This window comes from Phascolarctos cinereus, unplaced genomic scaffold (assembly GCF_003287225.1).
Source record: "Phascolarctos cinereus isolate Bilbo 61053 unplaced genomic scaffold, phaCin_HiC Scaffold_9;HRSCAF=440, whole genome shotgun sequence".
NCBI lineage: Eukaryota > Metazoa > Chordata > Mammalia > Diprotodontia > Phascolarctidae > Phascolarctos > Phascolarctos cinereus.
The window spans coordinates 253,843,013-253,860,609 of NW_027556402.1; the positions used below are offsets into that span (position 1 = coordinate 253,843,013).

Sequence of the window (17,597 nt, forward strand, 5' to 3'; positions counted from 1 at the left end):
AACCTAATCATTTTACAGATGAGGAAACCGAGGCCCATGAGGACCTGTAGAGTACACACATAACCTGTGTGCCTCTAGGACAAGGAGCTCCCCTTTCTGTTCGAGGCCCCCCACTGCACAGCGCCAGATCAGCACACACAGCATCCCTCTCCAGCTCTTTCATCCAGCTTACCAACCTTTTACAGAAATCTATTTGGGAGCGAAAGCCTTGCCAGGAACCCGCCCCTCCTTCTACTCTTGCTCTTCCTCTTTGCTCTCTCACTCCGTCTTCAGGAATCTCCGTCCCACCTCCTCAGCCTGTAAGAAAAAATTGATAATGAGGTTAGCACTTGTGGCGGAATAAAATGTTGGACTTAAAGCCAACAGATCACTCCTCTCAGACATTTACTGGCTGTCACCTTCCCTCACAGAGACTCAGTTTCCCTATCTGTAAAATGGGTACAATGCCCGAACTACGGGCTGGTTGCAAAGGTTTTCCATTTTGTTTTTTGCAACCCTTAGCATGCTATAGAAATGGGAATTATTATTTTCTGGACTTTTCTGCAACTGCCCCCAAGAAGAAGATGTCTTCAGTCAATCAGCCAGTCACTCATAAAGCTTGTATTAAGCATCCACCATGTGCTAGGCATAGTGCTACATGCCCAGGATAGGAAGATAAAAGTGAATCAGTCCCTGCCTTCAAGGAGCTTACATTCCAAGAGGGAAGAAGGGAGACAAGCATGTACCTGTATAAGTATAATATATAAAATATATCATATATGATTATATTATATGTAACATAGTATAGTATAGATAGTATATTAGTATAGTGTAAATAGTATAGTATAGATTTGGATACATGTACATATATGTATATTTAATAAACATATATAATGAACACAAGGTAATTTGGAGAGAGGGCAGTAGCAATTGGGTGGAATCAAGAAAGCCTTCAGATGGAAGGTGAAGGAATTCAAGGATTCCGAGAGTCAATGGGAAAGGAGAGCATTCCAGGCATGGCAAAAGTTGGCAGTGCCAGGGCATACAGACGAGTGATGGAGTGTCTTGTGACAGAAACAGTGAGAAGGCCAGCGTGACCGGATCAGAGTTTGTAGAGAAGGGTCATGTATAATAAAGCTAGGAAGGTAGGTAGGTCAGGGCCAAGTGGTGGAGGGCTTCCTTTAAATACTAAAGAGGGCAGCTAACATTTGATCTTAGAAGGAGACGTCAGGGCTGGCCATCCCAGTCCAAATAGCTACATTGATAGCGTCTTCCCATGACCAGTGCAGATACAGGATAACCTCTCAGTTCAAGGCTGTTCAGGGACATATCCTATCAACACCAAGGAAGATTCCTACTGGGCTGAGGACAGTATTGGTTCTGCCCTCCTAACCCCAGGATCTGGGTCATTATTCAGAAGTCCCACCCAAGACAATTCCAAAAGGCTCATGACGCAAAATGCTATCTACATCCAGAGAAAGAACTGTGGAGTCTGAATGCAGCTCGAAGAACACTGTTTTCATTTTTTTTTTTTTTTTTGTTTTTCACAGCTTTTCCCTTTTGTTCTGTTTCTTCTTTCACAATATGAGTAATGTGGAAATATGTTTAACATGATTGCACATGTATAACCTAGATCAGATTGCTTGCCATCTTGGGAGGGGGGAAGGGAGGAAGGGAAAAAAAGCTGGAACTCAAAATCTTACAAAAAATGAATGCTGAAAACTATCTTTACATATAATTGGAAAAAATAAATTACTATTTACTAAAAAAAAAAAGTCCCAGAGGTTCAATCTAGGTTTGATTGGAGGCAGATGGGTGGCTCCATGGCTAGAACACTGGACTTGGTGTCAATAAGACCTAAGTTCGAATTCTGCTGCCAACACTTACTAGCTGGGTGACCATGAGCAAGACATTAAGCCTCCCTCCATCTTGGTTTCCATCCAAGGTTCTTTCTAGCTCTAAACATGTGACTCTACATCGCTTCATTCTGGGTCTCAGTTTCCTCTTCTGTGAAATGAGGAGGCCAGGCTCAGTGGCCTTCCAGCTCTTGATCGGGGCTGCTTTGAGGCACTGGCAGCACTGACAAATAGTGATCCAGGCTAAGCAGGCTAAGCTCTTTGGACTAGGGATGACCCATAGTTGGCCTGAATTTCCCAGGGGCCAGGGACACAGAGACAGGCTCTTTGAGGCGATCCCCAAGCCAGGGAGCCACTCTCCAAACCTACAAGGCAGCAGCATGAGACTGAGGGATGCAGCGAGGCAGACTCTAGCAGCCTTCCTGACCTGGGCAATGAGTCAGTGCCTCCTACCCCCATCCCCACTGAGACGACCAGTCAAAGCCTCCCTCAGGTCCTAAACAAGATAAGCCACTAGCTGAAGGAAGTGCCTCAATGATACCTAGGCAAGACCCAGAGCACCAAGGAGCATCGCCACCTCACCATTCTGCGACCTTCTCTCTGGGCCTCAACTTCCACATCTGTAAAATGAAAGGCTTGGACTCAAAAATCAGATCCCGGCTTTAGAGCCAGAAGACACCTCCGAGGCCATCTGGTCTGACTCCCTCATTTCACAAAGGAGGAAACTGAGGCCTCAGTGGAAGTGACTTGCCCACGGTCAGAGAAGTAGCAGAGCCAGGATTTCTTTCCACTACACCATTAATCAAAAGACAGACGTTTACTGAGACAAGTTCAAGTATCCATCACTGTATGGGGCCAGAGGGGGTTCCCTAAGACAGAGTTTATTATGGTATGCAAATAATAGCATAAAATCATGTTTTTTAAAAAAACCCTTCTCCTTGAGGGAAAAGATACTGTCTTTCCCCTTACAGACCCAATATCACCTAATCCTGGGCACCTAACAGGCGGCAGCTATGGCAGCATGTGTGGCAAGAGCATCACCCTAATTCTTTGAAGAGATGGGGGACTCCAGGTGTGGGAGACCACATACAATGTCAGAATTTTTCTTTTTTTTTCTTTTTTGGTGAGGCAATGAGGTTAAGTGACTTGCCCAGGGTCACACGGCTAGTAAGTGCAGAATTTTTCAATGTGTTGTTGGGTTTACTCTTTATTTATTCTTTCTTACAGGAAATGGTTCCCTGGGAAGAGGGGGAAGGTTATATTAAGAAATGCTGATGATGGGAAGACAAAAGATGAAAATAAAAATTGATTTTAAAAAAGAAAGAGCCAGGCATTGAATTTGGAGTTGGAGGATCTGGATTCAAACTGGAGGCTCTCAGATCTCCCACAAAATCCTCTGACTAGCATTTGTGAGCCTAGGAAAGCCACTTCAACTCTGCCAAACTTCCTCCAGTCCCCTGCCTGCATCCCAGGGCCACTGCGAGCCCTCTGTCCAATGGGACAACACCTTAGTAAAGCCCCCATCACTCCATTACAGCTGATCGTGATTAAAGGTCCTGAAAGGTTACAGAGGCCAATCCCCTCATTGGGGAGAGGTCCAGAGAAGAGAAGGAACCAACAGAAGGTCCCACGCAGACTCAGCAGCAGAGCCCGGCATCTGAACCTAAGCCCACTATCTCAGAACCCTGATTCCTGAGCAGTATTGCACGGCTATGTCAAGTGCATCCCCGATGGCAATGGATAGAGAAAAGAAAGACACACACACACACACACACACACACACCACACACACACACACACACGCGCGCGCGCGCGCGCCCAAGTGATTGACAGGTGGAAGGGGAGCTGACTGTTCCCACTAGGGGACTGGGTGACCTGCCCAGGTAGATTAAGAAGGTTCCAGGCACTCTCTTGGCTGGCAAGAAGGCAGGAGGAGAGAGACAGGGTGGAGGGAAGAAGGAAAGGGACAGAGAGAGAAAGAGAGAGAGACAGAGAGAGATGAGAAAGAGAGATGAGAGAGAGAGACAGAGAGAGACAAGAGGGGGTAGAGAGACAGAGAGAGAGAGATGGAGAGACAGAGAGAGGGAAGAGAGAGAGAGACAGAGAGCGAGAGATGAGAAAGAGAGAGACAAAAAGAGATGAGAGAGGGGGAAGAAAGAGAGAGAGAGATGAGAGAGGGGAGAGAGACAGAGAGACACGGCGAGAGATGAGAGACAGAGAGAGGGAAGAGAGGGAGAAAGAGAGAGATGAGAAAGAGAGATGAGGGAAAGAGAGACAGAGAGAGGGGAGAGAGGGGAGAGAGAGACAGACAGAGAAGGGAAGAGAAGAGAAGAGAAGAGAAGAGAAGAGAAGAGAAGAGAAGAGAAGAGAAGAGAAGAGAAGAGAAGAGAAGAGAAGAGAAGAGAAGAGAAGAGAAAAGAGAAGAGAGTAAGAACAGAGGGAGAAGAAACAGATGGTCAGAGACAGAGAGTGACGGGACCCAAACAGCAGGCTGACAGAGCCAGACCCCGAGGTCAAGGAGCCCAGAACACGCCCGCAGCTGAATGCCTCTGCACAGAGCTGGGACCTGCTGAGGGACTCAGGGGCTCCTGCCCAGTGCACACAAACACTCTTGGACCCTTTTCTCAATTCAGGATCCTGGTGCAGAGCCAGTCGCTAAAGGAGGAGGGGGAAAGGGAGTGGAAAGGGTGAGGGAGAGGGAGGGGGGGAAAGAGAGGAAGAAAGAGGAGAGGGAGACAGAGAGAGGGGGAGGAAAAGAAAAAAAGAGAAAGTGCTCTCAGTCGCCCACATCTCTGCCCCACCCTCCCTCCCTCCTTCCCCCATGAGTCATAGCAGCCATCACAGCTCCAGACATGCAGGGGTCACCCTGGTAAGGGATCACCAGGACCCTTCTGGGGGGCTAAGGTCCTTGGTGGGAGAAGGGAGGGTCCACAGCTATTGCTGCTCCAGCCAGAACCAAGAGCAGAACGCACTGGAAGTGCCCCCCTTCCCTGTCCCCTCCGCAGAGCCCTGGGGAAGCATGATCCAGGACTGCCCCGAGATGCCAGTATGGACCGGGAAGGCTCCTCAGGAGAGACTTTTGTCCCTCCATCCAGACCCACCTCAGCACCTTGGGAGCCAGAGTCATTGTGCCTGAGGCTACAGGTTGGCCTTGGCAGAGGTCTCCCCTGGCGTGGCTGCCAACAATAAAACCGTACCTCCACTGAATCAAGCAACTGAGGCCCCTCTGGGAGGTAGGTTTAAGCCTGGAGAGGCAGCGGGACAAAGTGGGAAGAGGCCTGCCTCAGCAGTCAAGAGGATACGAGTTTTAATCCTGGCTCTGAGCTTATTAGCTGGAGGAGCTCAGGAATCTCCTGGCCTTTCTGGGCTTCAGCTTTCTCCAGTGTAAAATGAATACACTGGGCCAGCAGAGCTCTAAGGAACCTCCCAGCTCCAAGCCTACAGACCGATGCTGTCAGTTGCCAATTTCCACATCTGCTCCCATTCTAAAGTCTTTCTCCCACCCCCTGCTTGGGCCCTGTCCCATCCCCAGCTTCTCCCCTGAGCACTGGCCCAACCCAGGCTTGTTCAGGGACTGCCCAAAGGGAGGGGCTGTGACTGGGGGCAGGAGGGGGACAGAAGACCCTACAGAAAGGCCACTCAGATAAATGTGGCATCTTTGAGGGCAGAATTTAGAAAGAGTCTGCTCTGGGCACAGAAAAGAAGGGCAGAGGCCAGGAAATACAGGGAGGGAGGTGTCATTTTAGCTCAAGGCTAGAGGGAAAGGAAACCTATGAGCGAATGGAAAGGTACCCACTGAGTCTGAGGGGGCCTTGAGGCCTGCAAAAGTGCTGAGTTGAATCTGAGTTAGTATTAAGAACCTCAGCAGCACCTCGTGCCCAAGCCTGGGGACTGTTACAAACACAGAGCAACACCTACTGATAAAGACACCGCCCCGAGGGAAAATCCCCCCCACACACGGTGTACACCTAGTCACAGTCAGCAGAGACTGTGCCCGGCACTTCCCCTGGTCCTCCAAGGCAAAGCCCAGATCCCACCTATTCCACAAGACCTCTCCTGACCCACTCACCTACTCCCCCAAAAGGCTAGTGTCACAAGATACAGTTTGCATTTACTCATCTGTGAACACGGTGTTCCCTACTCACCCTTCCCAGGTCAAACATGAGCTTCCAGAGGTCAGAGATTGTTTTAATGTTGATCTGGGTATCCCTGGCACCTCAAAGAGTGCCTGGCACGTAGGAAGAATCATGCAATAAATGTTTGCTGAATGAATGAACGACGAAGTGAAGGGAACAGACAGGATATGCTGAAGAGATTGAGAGGCTCTGGACTCTCCTTCCCCTGACTGGTCCAAGCAAATTCCTTAGAGCTCAGCACAGGGAGGGAGGCTGAGGAGGGAAGCCCCAACCACCTCGGGTTATCTGCCCAAGCTACAGCTAGAGACAGAAATTTGGTCCTGGTGGGTAAATAGAAAGAGCTGACAGGAACGGATGTGAACGGGGTGAACCACCACACGTACCACAGGAATATACCCAGGAAGAGAATTCACAAGAGCATGTGCAAGGACAGAAAGAGACCTCTGCACCTCTAACCAGCGCCCCACCCCAGGCAGAGAGAAATGCCCAGAGGACTCAAAATGGAGGGTACTTTAGAGACCCAAGGAGGAAACGAGTACCAGAAAGGGGAAGAGAAGGGACTTGCCCCAAATTCTCAATCTCCATCTCCATCTCTCCATCTCTCTTCTCTCTTCTCTCTCTCTCTCTCTCTCTCTCTTCTCTCTCTCTCTCTCTCTCTCTCTCTCTCTCTCCCCCTCTCTCTCTCTCTCTCTCTCTCTCTCCTTCTCTCTTCTCTCTCCTCTTCTCTCTTTCTCTCTCTCTCTTCTCTGTCTCTGTCTCTCTCTCTCTCTCTGTCTCTCCTTCTCTGTCTCTGTCTCTCTCTCTCTGTCTCTCTCTCTCTCTCTGTCTCTGTCTCTCTGTCTCTCTGTCTCTCTGTCTCTCTGTCTCTCCTCCTCCTCCTCCCTCCCTCTCTCTCTCTCTCTTCTCTCTCTCTGTCTCTCTCTCTGTCTCTCCTTCTCTCTCCTTCTCTCTCCTTCTCTTCTCTCTCTCCTTCTCTCTCCTCTCTCTCTCTCTCCTCTCTCTTCCTTCTTCTCTCTCTCTCCTCTCTCTCTCCTTCTCTCTCTCTCCTTCTCTCTCTCTCCTCTCTCTCTCTCTCTTCTCCTTCTCTCTTCTCTTCTCTCCTTCTCTCTCTTCTCTTCTCTCTCTTCCTCTCTCTCTCTCCTCTCTTCTCTCTCTCTCTTCTCCTCTCTCTCTCTCTCTCTCTCTCTCTCTCTCTCCCCCTCTCTTCTTTCTCTCTCCTCTCTCTCTCCTTCTCTCTCTCTCCCCCTCTCTTCTCTCTCTTCTCTCTCTCCCTTCCCTCTCTGTCTCTCTCTCTCGCTTCTCACCTCTCTGTATCCAGCCCTCTCTGTCAGTGAGTCTCCCTGGGAGGGCCCCAATTTCCCTTCCTGTGCCTGTGGCTTCCTCAGGCTGAACCTCTCTCTCTTTGTGGATGCTTATGTGTGTCTCTTGGGAGTAGGGACAGGGAAGGCCTTACTTAGAGGATGAGGAGGGGTGGGGCTGTTATCACTTTATTCTCCTATAGACTGGTATCAGACATATGCAAAAGGGAAAAGAGAACATTCTGTGTGTGTGTGTGTGTGTAAACATCTGTTGTTTTGATATGGGAGGAGGAGGGAGAGACAGAGACAGAGAGGTGAGAGAAAGAAAGGAAGGGGAATAGAGACAGAGAGATTTGAAGCCTGAGAGGGAGGAAGAGAAAGAGGGAAAGAAAGAGAAGAGGAAATCCCAAAGAGATGGCCAAAGGGATAGAGCACCAGAAGGGAGAAGAACCCTTGGGAATGAGCCACAGGCTCAGAGGGAGAGGGGCAGAAGAGAAAAGTCATCACACACATGAACGGGAAGGGACGCAGAAAAGAAAGAGCGAGACGCACCCAAGGAGTTCAGTGACAGACAGAGAAATGCATACATAAATACACATGTGTACACACACATACATGTATAAACACACAAATGTCTCCCATGCCACCTAAATCTAACCTGGTTGTTTTAGAGATGGGGAAACTGAAGCCAGTGGGTGGGTCAGCCAGTCCCCTGTCCTCGGGCCTGCTCACCTGAGTGATGAGGCGCCGGGCACACAGGGGTAATCAGCACAGCACAGCCAGGGTTCTGAGGGGTGGGCAGAGCCTGTGGCCTGGCTGGTGTGTCAGAGAGATCCTTAGACTGGGAATCACCGGAGCCTGGTCCCCATCCCAGCCAGGCACAGACACAGAGACCCTATCACCTTGCTGAGCTTCAGTTTCCCTCCCCGTAGATAACCAGGTCAGATTTTAATGGCATGTAAGGTCCTCCCATTGCCCAAAGCCAATATCAGCTCCCATTGCCACATCTCTAAAGGGTCAGGGAGGCCTTCCCTGATGAGCCCTGTGAGGAAGGTGGTCAAAAGTTTCATTAAATAGAGTGAGATCCAGAGAGGGAGTGATTGGCCCAGCCTCACACAGCTTATATGGGGCAAAGTTGGGGTTCAAAGCCAGGGTTCTCCTGGACCCAAAGGCAGCATTCTTTCCAATGCTCCAAAGTATAGGGCACAAAAGTGGAGCACATGCCCACCCACAGAGGCAGTCAGAGCCCTTAATAACCTGCCCCTTCCCTCCCTTCCCAGTCTTCTTACACCTTATACCCCATCACCCCATGTCGTCTGTGGTCCAGTGAACACCAGTCTCCTGGCTGCTCCATGAACGCTGCTCAGCTCTGAGCATTCTCTCTGGCCATCCCCTAGGCCTAGAAGGCTCATCTTCCTCCACTCAGACTATGGACCCCTTTGGCTTCCTTCAAGGCCCAACTAAAATCCTGCCTTTCACAAGAAGCTCTTCCTGGTTCCCTCTTAATTCAAGTGCCTGCCCTCCATTGGTTATTTCTAACTCTCCTGTAGAGAGTTTCTTTTGTTTATGGTTTGCCTCATTCATTAGACTGAGCACCTGAAACCTGGGACTTCACCTCCCTTTATATCCCCGGTGCCTGGCACACAGTAGGTGCTTTAAAAATGTTTATTCACACACACTCAGGAGACATAAGACTAGAGGGAGAAAAAGAAAGAGGAGAAAGAAAGAACCACATACACACACATACAGAAAAATCAGAACTGCGTTGTACACAAGAAAAATCAGAATTGAGTTGTACACAAGGGACTGGACAGGTCTCAGAGGGAAAAAGGCATAGGGAGACCCACAAAGTACCAGAAAGAAGACAGCACAGGTCCCTGGCACGTAGGAAGTCGGGCAAATGTCAGCCCACCCTCCCAGCTACCAAGAGCAGCCCTGGCTGGTCCAGCTGGCAGGCAATGGAGTGGGGCAGATAGAAACAGGCAAGGCCCAGAGAATCTGGCCCTATGCCTCCACATTCCAGGTGCTGGGGAACTGGAAATCTTTCAGACCTAAGGCCAAGCTAGCATTATGGAAGCCCCCCAAGGAAAGGTCTGAAGACATCCCCAAGGATCCTGGGCTGACCTCGAATGTCAATTCAGAGGGCAAAATGTATGGCTTTTTTAAAATATCTGTGCAGGGCCTTTGTAAACTTGTGGCACTGAACCAGCCCCCTGACCCCAACCCAACAACAAAAATGATCATAATTATTACAAAACTCCCTTACATAGCAATGTGCTGTTTACACAGCGCTCCCATCTGATGACACCATAGACCATGCGAGTCATTTTCATTGGACTGATGAAAAACCATTCAGTGACAGCCTTCAGCCACACAGCTAGTCATTGGAAGAGTCAGGATTTGAACCCACTCTTTCTGAGACCTAGGCCAAGGCTAGTCCCCAGCAGGCTCCTACAGCTCAATGCCACTGCTCTGAGATCATCCCACTTTGGGATGTGGAGTCGGCCCCCTGCCTGGCCGGGATAACCGAATTATCATTCATTAGCACTGAGAAGAGGCAGGTTCAAATTGCAGCTCTACACTCACCACCTGTGTAAGGCAGCCACATGGCCACACTGTTCACCTTGATGGGATTCAGGTTCCAAATCGGTAAAAGTGTGTTGTGGGCTGCTAGGGGGCCCCATAGTGCATAGACGCCAGGCCTGGAGTCGGGAGGACTTCTCTTCCTCAGTGCAAATCTGGCCTCACACACTTACTAGCTGTGTGACCCTGGGCAAGTCACTTAACCTTGTTTACCTCACTGGTAAAATAGTGTGCTAGAGCCAGCTGTCATTTAAGGTTCCTTCCAGCTCTAAATCCTAAGATCCACACCAATACCAGGAGTGAATGGCTAAAGGATGAGGTGGAGGCCACAGGGCATTCAACTTTGTTCCAAGGTCTCAGGGAAACAAGCCCCCAGGGGAGAAAGGACGCACAACCCTGTCCCAAGGACACATTCTATGGGGTCATGTGGCCTCCCAAGGGGAGTCATACACTTCAGGCAGAATGGAAGCTCCCTGAGGGCACAGATCGTTTTTTCACTTTTGCCTTTGGGTTCTTGGCACCTGGCATGATGTCAGGCACAGGATAGGAGTTTAATAAATGCTTGTTGATTGAATGATTGATTGCTAAACAGACATTCCACAGGTATGTCAACTTTTCCTTTGGAGAAGAGACACAATCTAAGGTGAAGCTGTGGGGAGAGCTGTGTCCTTCCAGCGAATATGGCAGGAGGATCTGACAAGCCTCCAACCCAAAGGAGATCAGCACCCTGGCAGTCTATCCAGAAGGAGAGCCAGCCCCTACAGAGGAGATGGTGAACCAGGTGTCTACTCCAGGAGAAAGGCTCTCACCACCACCACCAGCCCCCTCATGATGACATGGGTGGAGGGCGGGGAATGGACAGGGCATTAGGAAGCACCAGTCACATGCCAAGATTGTAGTTTTAAATAAGGAGGGGCCCTTGGAGGTCACCTTCCAACCCCATCATTTTACAGATGAAGAAACTTCAGCCCAGAGAAGAGAAGGGACCAACCCAAGGTCATATGGCTGCTAAGTGCCTGAATCAGCATTTAAGGGCAAGTCCCCAAAGCCTTCATCTTTCCATGCTGCCTCTGTGTGGTCATGAAGACCCCACATCATCACATGGGCACGAACCACATCCATCTTCCTATGGGCATCCATACATTCACCCCAAGGGCCTTTTCCTCATCTACATCTATGCCCATTCTTAATCACTGCTCTGATGGCCACCATCACCGTCTCCTATGCCAACCAGCTCCCAGCTCCCACTGCAAACCTCAATACCAGGAAGTACTTCAACCTACGATATGCCAGGCTGATGAGCCTTGGAAGTACTGATCAGGCAGCTACTTTCTGTTGGGCCTGGGGTTACAAAGGCTTGGAAAAAAAGCTTAGTCCATGCCCTTCACTTAGCTTCTCCCCCTCCCCACAGTGCACCTGCCAGTTTGGGCACCCTCGGCCAGCCTTCCTGTCTGTCAGCCTTTCCCTTGGGGTGGATACCTGCCAATCTGGTTCACCTCCTTCCCTGCCCTAGGGGGCTGAGACAACTGGTCCAGCCCAAAGCTCCCACTGGGGAGGAAGTTTTCCACCCTCCCAGCCTTTCTGGGTTCTACCCTCTCCCTTCCCACAGGCACCTCTCTACACACCTACCCCCCCACAGGTCACCCCAACCCCTCCTGCTGCCCAGCTAGCAGGCTCTACCCCCTGCTCTGCTCTCTAGCCTTTGGCTCACTGTGAAGCTCCAGGAAAGAAGGCCCTGGCAGCAGGAGTGAAAACATTCCCCCTTCCTTCCCCTCCTTGGGACAGGAGACTCAATATGTTTCCCCATTTTCACATCCATCACTACTGAGGCCTCCCCCTTTACCAGTGGGGAATCCCCTGATCCACACGCTTAGAGTTACATGGGCAGAGGGAGGTTCTCTCCTTCTCTGGCCTTCTCCAGGATCTGTGGCCCCTCAGAGACAAATGACATTTCGGGGGGGGTTCCCCAAGAACCTAGGTATTGCCCCAGGACCTTGGCTGCCATGCGACGTGCTAGCCCAGCTGCAGCCCAAACTCCCAGGCTCTCAGCTGGAAGGGCCAGCTCTGAGTATCTTACCAGAGAGCCACCCCCCAGCCTGCTGGGCCAGGATATGTAGCCTCCACCAAGATCCTCCATGAGGATCAAATCCATGCATCTCCCCTTCCCTGGAACCTCCGCTCTGCCCGCCTGGGGGACCCAGCAGGATACCCCGCCCCCCTCGGCCCCTGTGCACAGCACACACTGGTGTATAACCCACTCTCTAGACGGCCAACACTGGAGGTGCCCCGCAAGCCGGCCCTGTGGCTGACCAGCACAACCCAGCAAATACAAACTACAAGGACACGCACACTCGGTCACTCCCCACACAGGTGGTGTGACTCATCCAGTGTCACATGGTGACACACAAGCCCGTGTTACACAAGGGAGCAACAGTTACACAGAACAGATACTAAGTAACAGCCTGAGACAGACAGATACAATGTAGCCATTTGGCTGGGCATAGCCCCTCCCTCTTGGGTAGACCGATAGCTGAGTACCCCAGTGGGACACCAGCAAGCCCCTCCCCTCTGTAAAAAGATGGCATTGGATTCATTGATCTCTAAGGTCACTCTCGGCTCTGACATTCTATGTTCTATGTTGTACATTCTAAGCTCCCAGCTCTAACATTCTATGTTCTAAGGCATTCTAAAGAAGTTCCCTCCCACTTATGTCTAAGACTGACATTCTTTGCTTTACTCTCAAAGTTCTCACCCAGCTGTGACAGTCTACATACTTTTTTTAAAAAAGTATAACTTTTGTTTTTATACCACCTTGATTTCCAAATATATACCTCCCTCTCCCTTACCTATCAAGCTGTCCCTTATATAACAAAGAATAAAGAGGGAAGGGGGGGGGAACAATTCAGCAAAACCAACCAGCATATCAACCCCATCTGACAGTGTATGTAATATTCTGCACCTGTAGTCTCCCACCTCTGCAAAAAGGGAAGGAGGAGCATTTTTTTCACATAGTCCACATCCTAAGACTCTGCCATTCCATATTCTCTGTTCTAAGCTCCCCACCATTTCTGACATTCTGTGTCATACGTTCCACATTCTGCCATCTGGTTTATGAGTCTAATGGGTCCGATGCTGGCCCCAATCCTGCACAGTTCCTGCTGCATGCCCACCCACGTGGCTGAGCACGTCCTAGTCCACCTACACAGGAGGCACACCCAGCCCCTCTGGCTGTGAGCCTCATACATACAGGGTCCAAACTGCAAAACACAGATGAGAGCAAAATGCCCACTGCCCTCTGCAAAGAAGGGACCTGGCCAAGCCCAGGGGGAGGCAGAAGCTCAGAGCTGCTTCTGCCACGGCTAGAGCTGCACCTCCCATCTCCAATCCAGATTTCATATAATCAGTGGGTTCTAGTATATCCTAGGAAGGAGCAGGGGAAGGAAAGGGAAGATATCATGAAGCTCACATGAATCAGACCCAGGAGATCCCATCTAAATCCTGATTGGAACTTCCCTCTGTCCCTAAGGCAGCTCCCATGGCTTGGGTAGGGTGAGGACCACACCCCAGCACCCCACACCCCCACAGCCTCACTTGAACCACTCCAACCAGCTCCTCCGGCTCAGGGCGGAGTGCCTCCTCTACCAAGAACAGCCATTTCAGTGGGTGCCAACCTGGTAACCCTGGACACCCACATCCTCTGCCCTGCTGCTGCTCAAGTAGCCCCCTCCCCCTCTCAGCCCACCCCTGCATTTGGCCTCATGCTTTGACTTTCTAAACACCATGGGACCAATAATAAATGGGGCTCTCCTTCTGGAGGCCCCACCCTGGAACCAAGCCTCCCTTCCACCCCCAAAGCCTGCAATTGCTACTGCATACCCCAAAAGCCTTCTGTTCAGCTCCATGGTGAATCGCAAGGGCCCAGCACACCAAGCATCCTGCCTTCCAATTGCACAGCCACGTGTGTGCCTTTATCTCCCCCCCCATGCTCGTTTTGCTGCAAGCCCATGACCTCCATTCACCATGGCCTCTCTCTGAAATCTTGGAGTTCCAGGAACGGGGAAAAACAAATAGAGTGGGGGAGGAGAAGAAGAAGAAGAAGAAGACCACGTCCACGACCACGACCATGACCACGACCACAAAGTAGAACACTTTCAAGTGTACAAAATGCTTTCCTTACACACCAGGAGGTAGGTGAAGGAAGTATTATGCCCATTTCACAGGGGAGGTAAAGGTGAGGCTCAAAGAGTTACACTGACTTGAGTATAGGTCACAGCACTAGGACAACAACTCAGGTCTTCTGCCGCTAAGACAAGTGCTTCTTCCACTGCACTGCATTGTCCCATACAGAAACCCAGATGCTGCCATCCTCCCCCAACCAGATCCCCAATCCCTCCTTCTGTTCAGTATTCAATGTCCCAGTTTCCCTCCCTTCCTCCGTCCATGCTGTGTAACCTCTCTGGGACTCAGTTTTCTCATCTCTAAAATGAGACAGATTCAACCAACTGGCTTCAGAGATTACTTCCTAGACCTAGGGTTCGATTGGCCTTACCATCCCTGCCCCACCACTCCTCAATTTCCTAAAGCGCCATCACGTCAATCAACTCATCCGCAAGTATTTATGCCTATGAAGTGCCAGGCACTGAGGATCTAAGTATAAGGAATTCAACATCCCTACTTGCAGTCTCTCCACAGGGCATGGTGCAGAGCGTAGAGGGTTCCCTCAGAACTCCCACAGGCTCCCCCTAGTTCCACATGTGATCTGGGCTTATTTCCCCAGAGCTGTAGGGCCAAAAGGGAGAACATGGTGATGAGGTTGGAGGAATATCTAAGGATTTAAAAGATGAGAGGGGCCTGAACCTCATTTTACAGATGGGTAAACTGAGGCCCAAAGAGAAGCTGTGACTTGACCAAGGTCACAAGGTCCTAAATGGAAGAGCAGGTCTGCTCTGATTGGAATTCCAACCTCCTCTAATACCATCTGCACTTAATTTCAGGCCAGGGCTTCGTGCTGTATTCCTCAACTCCACCCCATTGGGGCATAGGAGAACAGGAAGGAAGCTTCCCTCTCCTGCTTGAGGGGAAGTGAGTGCCACACCCAATCCCAGGCCTCAGGGATCTCCCTTATGGAGATTCGAGGTATTTGGGGGGGGGAGGTACACGCAGGAAGCAAGGGGAAGGTGCAGCTGAAAGCGGGGAGTATGGCTTGCTTCCCTTTTGACCAATCAAGAGTTGGAAAAGATGCAGAAGGTGACTTCAGGCTAACTTAGCACCCACTCTCCAAGGAGAGAGTCTTCACCATCATCAGCAATCACAACCCAACTACGGGCAGTCAACACACTGCACCCCCAAAACTGAACCCAAGGGATCAACCCTAAGGGATCTCTCTCTCTCTCTCTCTCTCTCTCTCTCTCTCTCTCTCTCTCTCTCACACACACACACACACACACACACACACACACACCGCACAACCAGGGACCCAGCCCACACAGCCTGTCCTCTACCTCGGTCGTCCTCCAAGGATCTGGGCACACCCACCCTACCGTGCACCCAGGCCCAGGAACCTCGGAGCCCAGAACACTATTACCCAGAGGCTGACTCAACACTCTCTGGAGCACAGCCAACCCTGCTTGCCACCACCACCCCCAGCCACCTCTTACATACCCCTCACAGAGCCCAGGGCACAGCCAGAAACTCTGCACCCTCCCGCCTCCTCGGACTGCCTTCCTGCCTGCAATGGCCAGAATTCTCAACTGTGCGAGGGGTCCCGCCCAACTCCACAGGAGTTCTGCCTGGCCCTCGCCCGTGCGCAACCAGCACACAGCACCCCTCCCCGAGTGGGGAATCCTTACATAACACGCGGAGGGGCACACACCCTCCACACAGGGCTGCCTGCCAGCAGAACAGAGACCTCCCCTTTCTTTTCTCCCCTCTTCACTGTCCCCCAAAGTCGGAGCAGGCAGGCACCCAGGGAGGCGCCCGGAGGGGAAGTTCAGCCTCTCTCCTATCCCTCAGTCTCTCCTCTTGCCCCACCTCCACCACACAGCAGGGCTCCCTCCCCCCCGCTCCCCGTTTTTGCCCCCTCTTTTCTCCTCTCCTCTCCGAACTTCTGGTTTGAATTAGTCATTGGCTCCAACCACCGCATTCCTCAGGCTGCTGGCTGGGGGCCAGGGGTTTGGGGTGGGGGCGATCACCGCCCCGAAGGGTTTTTGGACGAGTGGGGGGGGGGGAATAGACGATGCAAGCCATCCCTTAAGGGTACGTTCCACACCACCACCATTGCAAACTGCCTGCTCCCTTTCCTAATGCTCTGGACAAGAATCTCACCCAATATCCCGTCCCCCCTCCCCCGACACACACACACACACACACACACGCGGACCTTGCAAACTTCCAGCTCCCGCTGGAGGGAACCGCGGGGAAATGGGAGCTTTCTGGCGTGGGGACCAGAAGGGGTAAGAGTAGGGTGGGGCAGCGGCTCTAGCAGGGAGGGAGGAAGGGAGGGAGAGAGAGCAGGGGGTATTCGTGGGGTGTGGTCGCCCCGGCTGGTGCAGCGAACGCCAGGGTTAGGGGATGGGGGGAGGACGCAGGGAGGGGCGCAGGGGAGGGAAGGCGCGGGGCGGGGGCACTGCCTCGGATACTCGTCTGCTGTAAACACTGGGATAGAGGAGGAACGACGGGCGGGGCTGCCGCCCCAGCAGCGCGAAGAGGTTGGGAGGGGGGCGCAAGGAAATGACTCCAGGACCAAATTGGGGTTTGAAGAGGTGGGAACCCCTGGGGCTGTGGAGCTGGGAGAAGTGGGCTCGGCAGGGAAGGAGGAAGGGAGGGAAAGGGAGGCGAGAGCCTAAGACACAACTTTCCCAAGTTTGCAGAACCCACGCCCAGATTGGAGAGACAGCAAGAACTGGGGGGGCGGGGGAGTGGTGCGCTCCAGGGCGAGGCAAGTTGTTAACTCCAGCTTGTTCCCGAACCTCTCAAACTGCACCCTAAACACTAGTCCATCCCGAACCCTTCTTCTGGACTCTCAAAAAAAGTCCTAAAAACCTTTCTTTTCCAAGCCGCCACCCTAACCGTATACCCAAATCATAAAGCTCACACAACCACAGACCATGGTATCCTCAAATTCTGAGGCATTATCTTTAAGGCTACCCACCCCAAAGTGCACCCTCAAACTCTCAGGAGCTAGATAGCCTCCAGGTCGCCCTGGACAGATGGTACCCCAAACTTTCCGGCGCTGGTCTCCAGGCCTCTCTGGACAGAGAGCACTCCCCAAATCTCAGGCGCTGCCCAAAGTGTCCTCCGCTGCCCCCGCTCCCCTAGGCTGCTGTCACCGGCCCCCCTACCTGTAAGCTCAGCCCCAGGTCACAGCCATGCCCGGCAGGCACAGGCTGGCGGCTGGAAGAGGTCTGAGAGGTGGGAGGCTGCCGGCCGGGCTAGGGGCGGCAGGGACTCCCGGATCGGGGCGGGTCCGGGCAGGCGGGCGGTGCAGTCCCCGCGGCGGAGCAGCTCCGAGTGGCCGAGCCCCAGCGCGCGGAGGCGGCTCTTGTAACTCCGGCTCCGGGCGGGCGGGCGGGTCTGCCCCTTCCGAGCCTCCGCGGTGGGAGCGAGAGGGCGGGGCCGGGCGGGGCCCGCAACGGGGCCGGGCTGAGCTTGTTGAGCTAGGGGCCTGGACAGGGGGAACGTGGGGGAGCGGGGCTGGGCCGGGGGAATGGGGGGGGGGTCAGCGAGGAACGGGGTGACCCAACGAG

At 52.2% G+C, this 17,597-nt stretch overlaps 1 protein-coding gene across 1 annotated transcript in view; it reads right to left on the reverse strand.

Moving 5' to 3' along the window:
* Positions 1-17,378, reverse strand: part of AHNAK (AHNAK nucleoprotein) — a 37,806-nt gene extending 20,428 nt beyond the window's left edge. The window contains 2 exon segments of the mRNA XM_078148903.1: positions 177-297; positions 17,193-17,378. The gene's annotated coding sequence lies outside the window, so the exon portion shown is untranslated.
* Between the last annotated feature and the right edge of the window lie 219 nt (positions 17,379-17,597).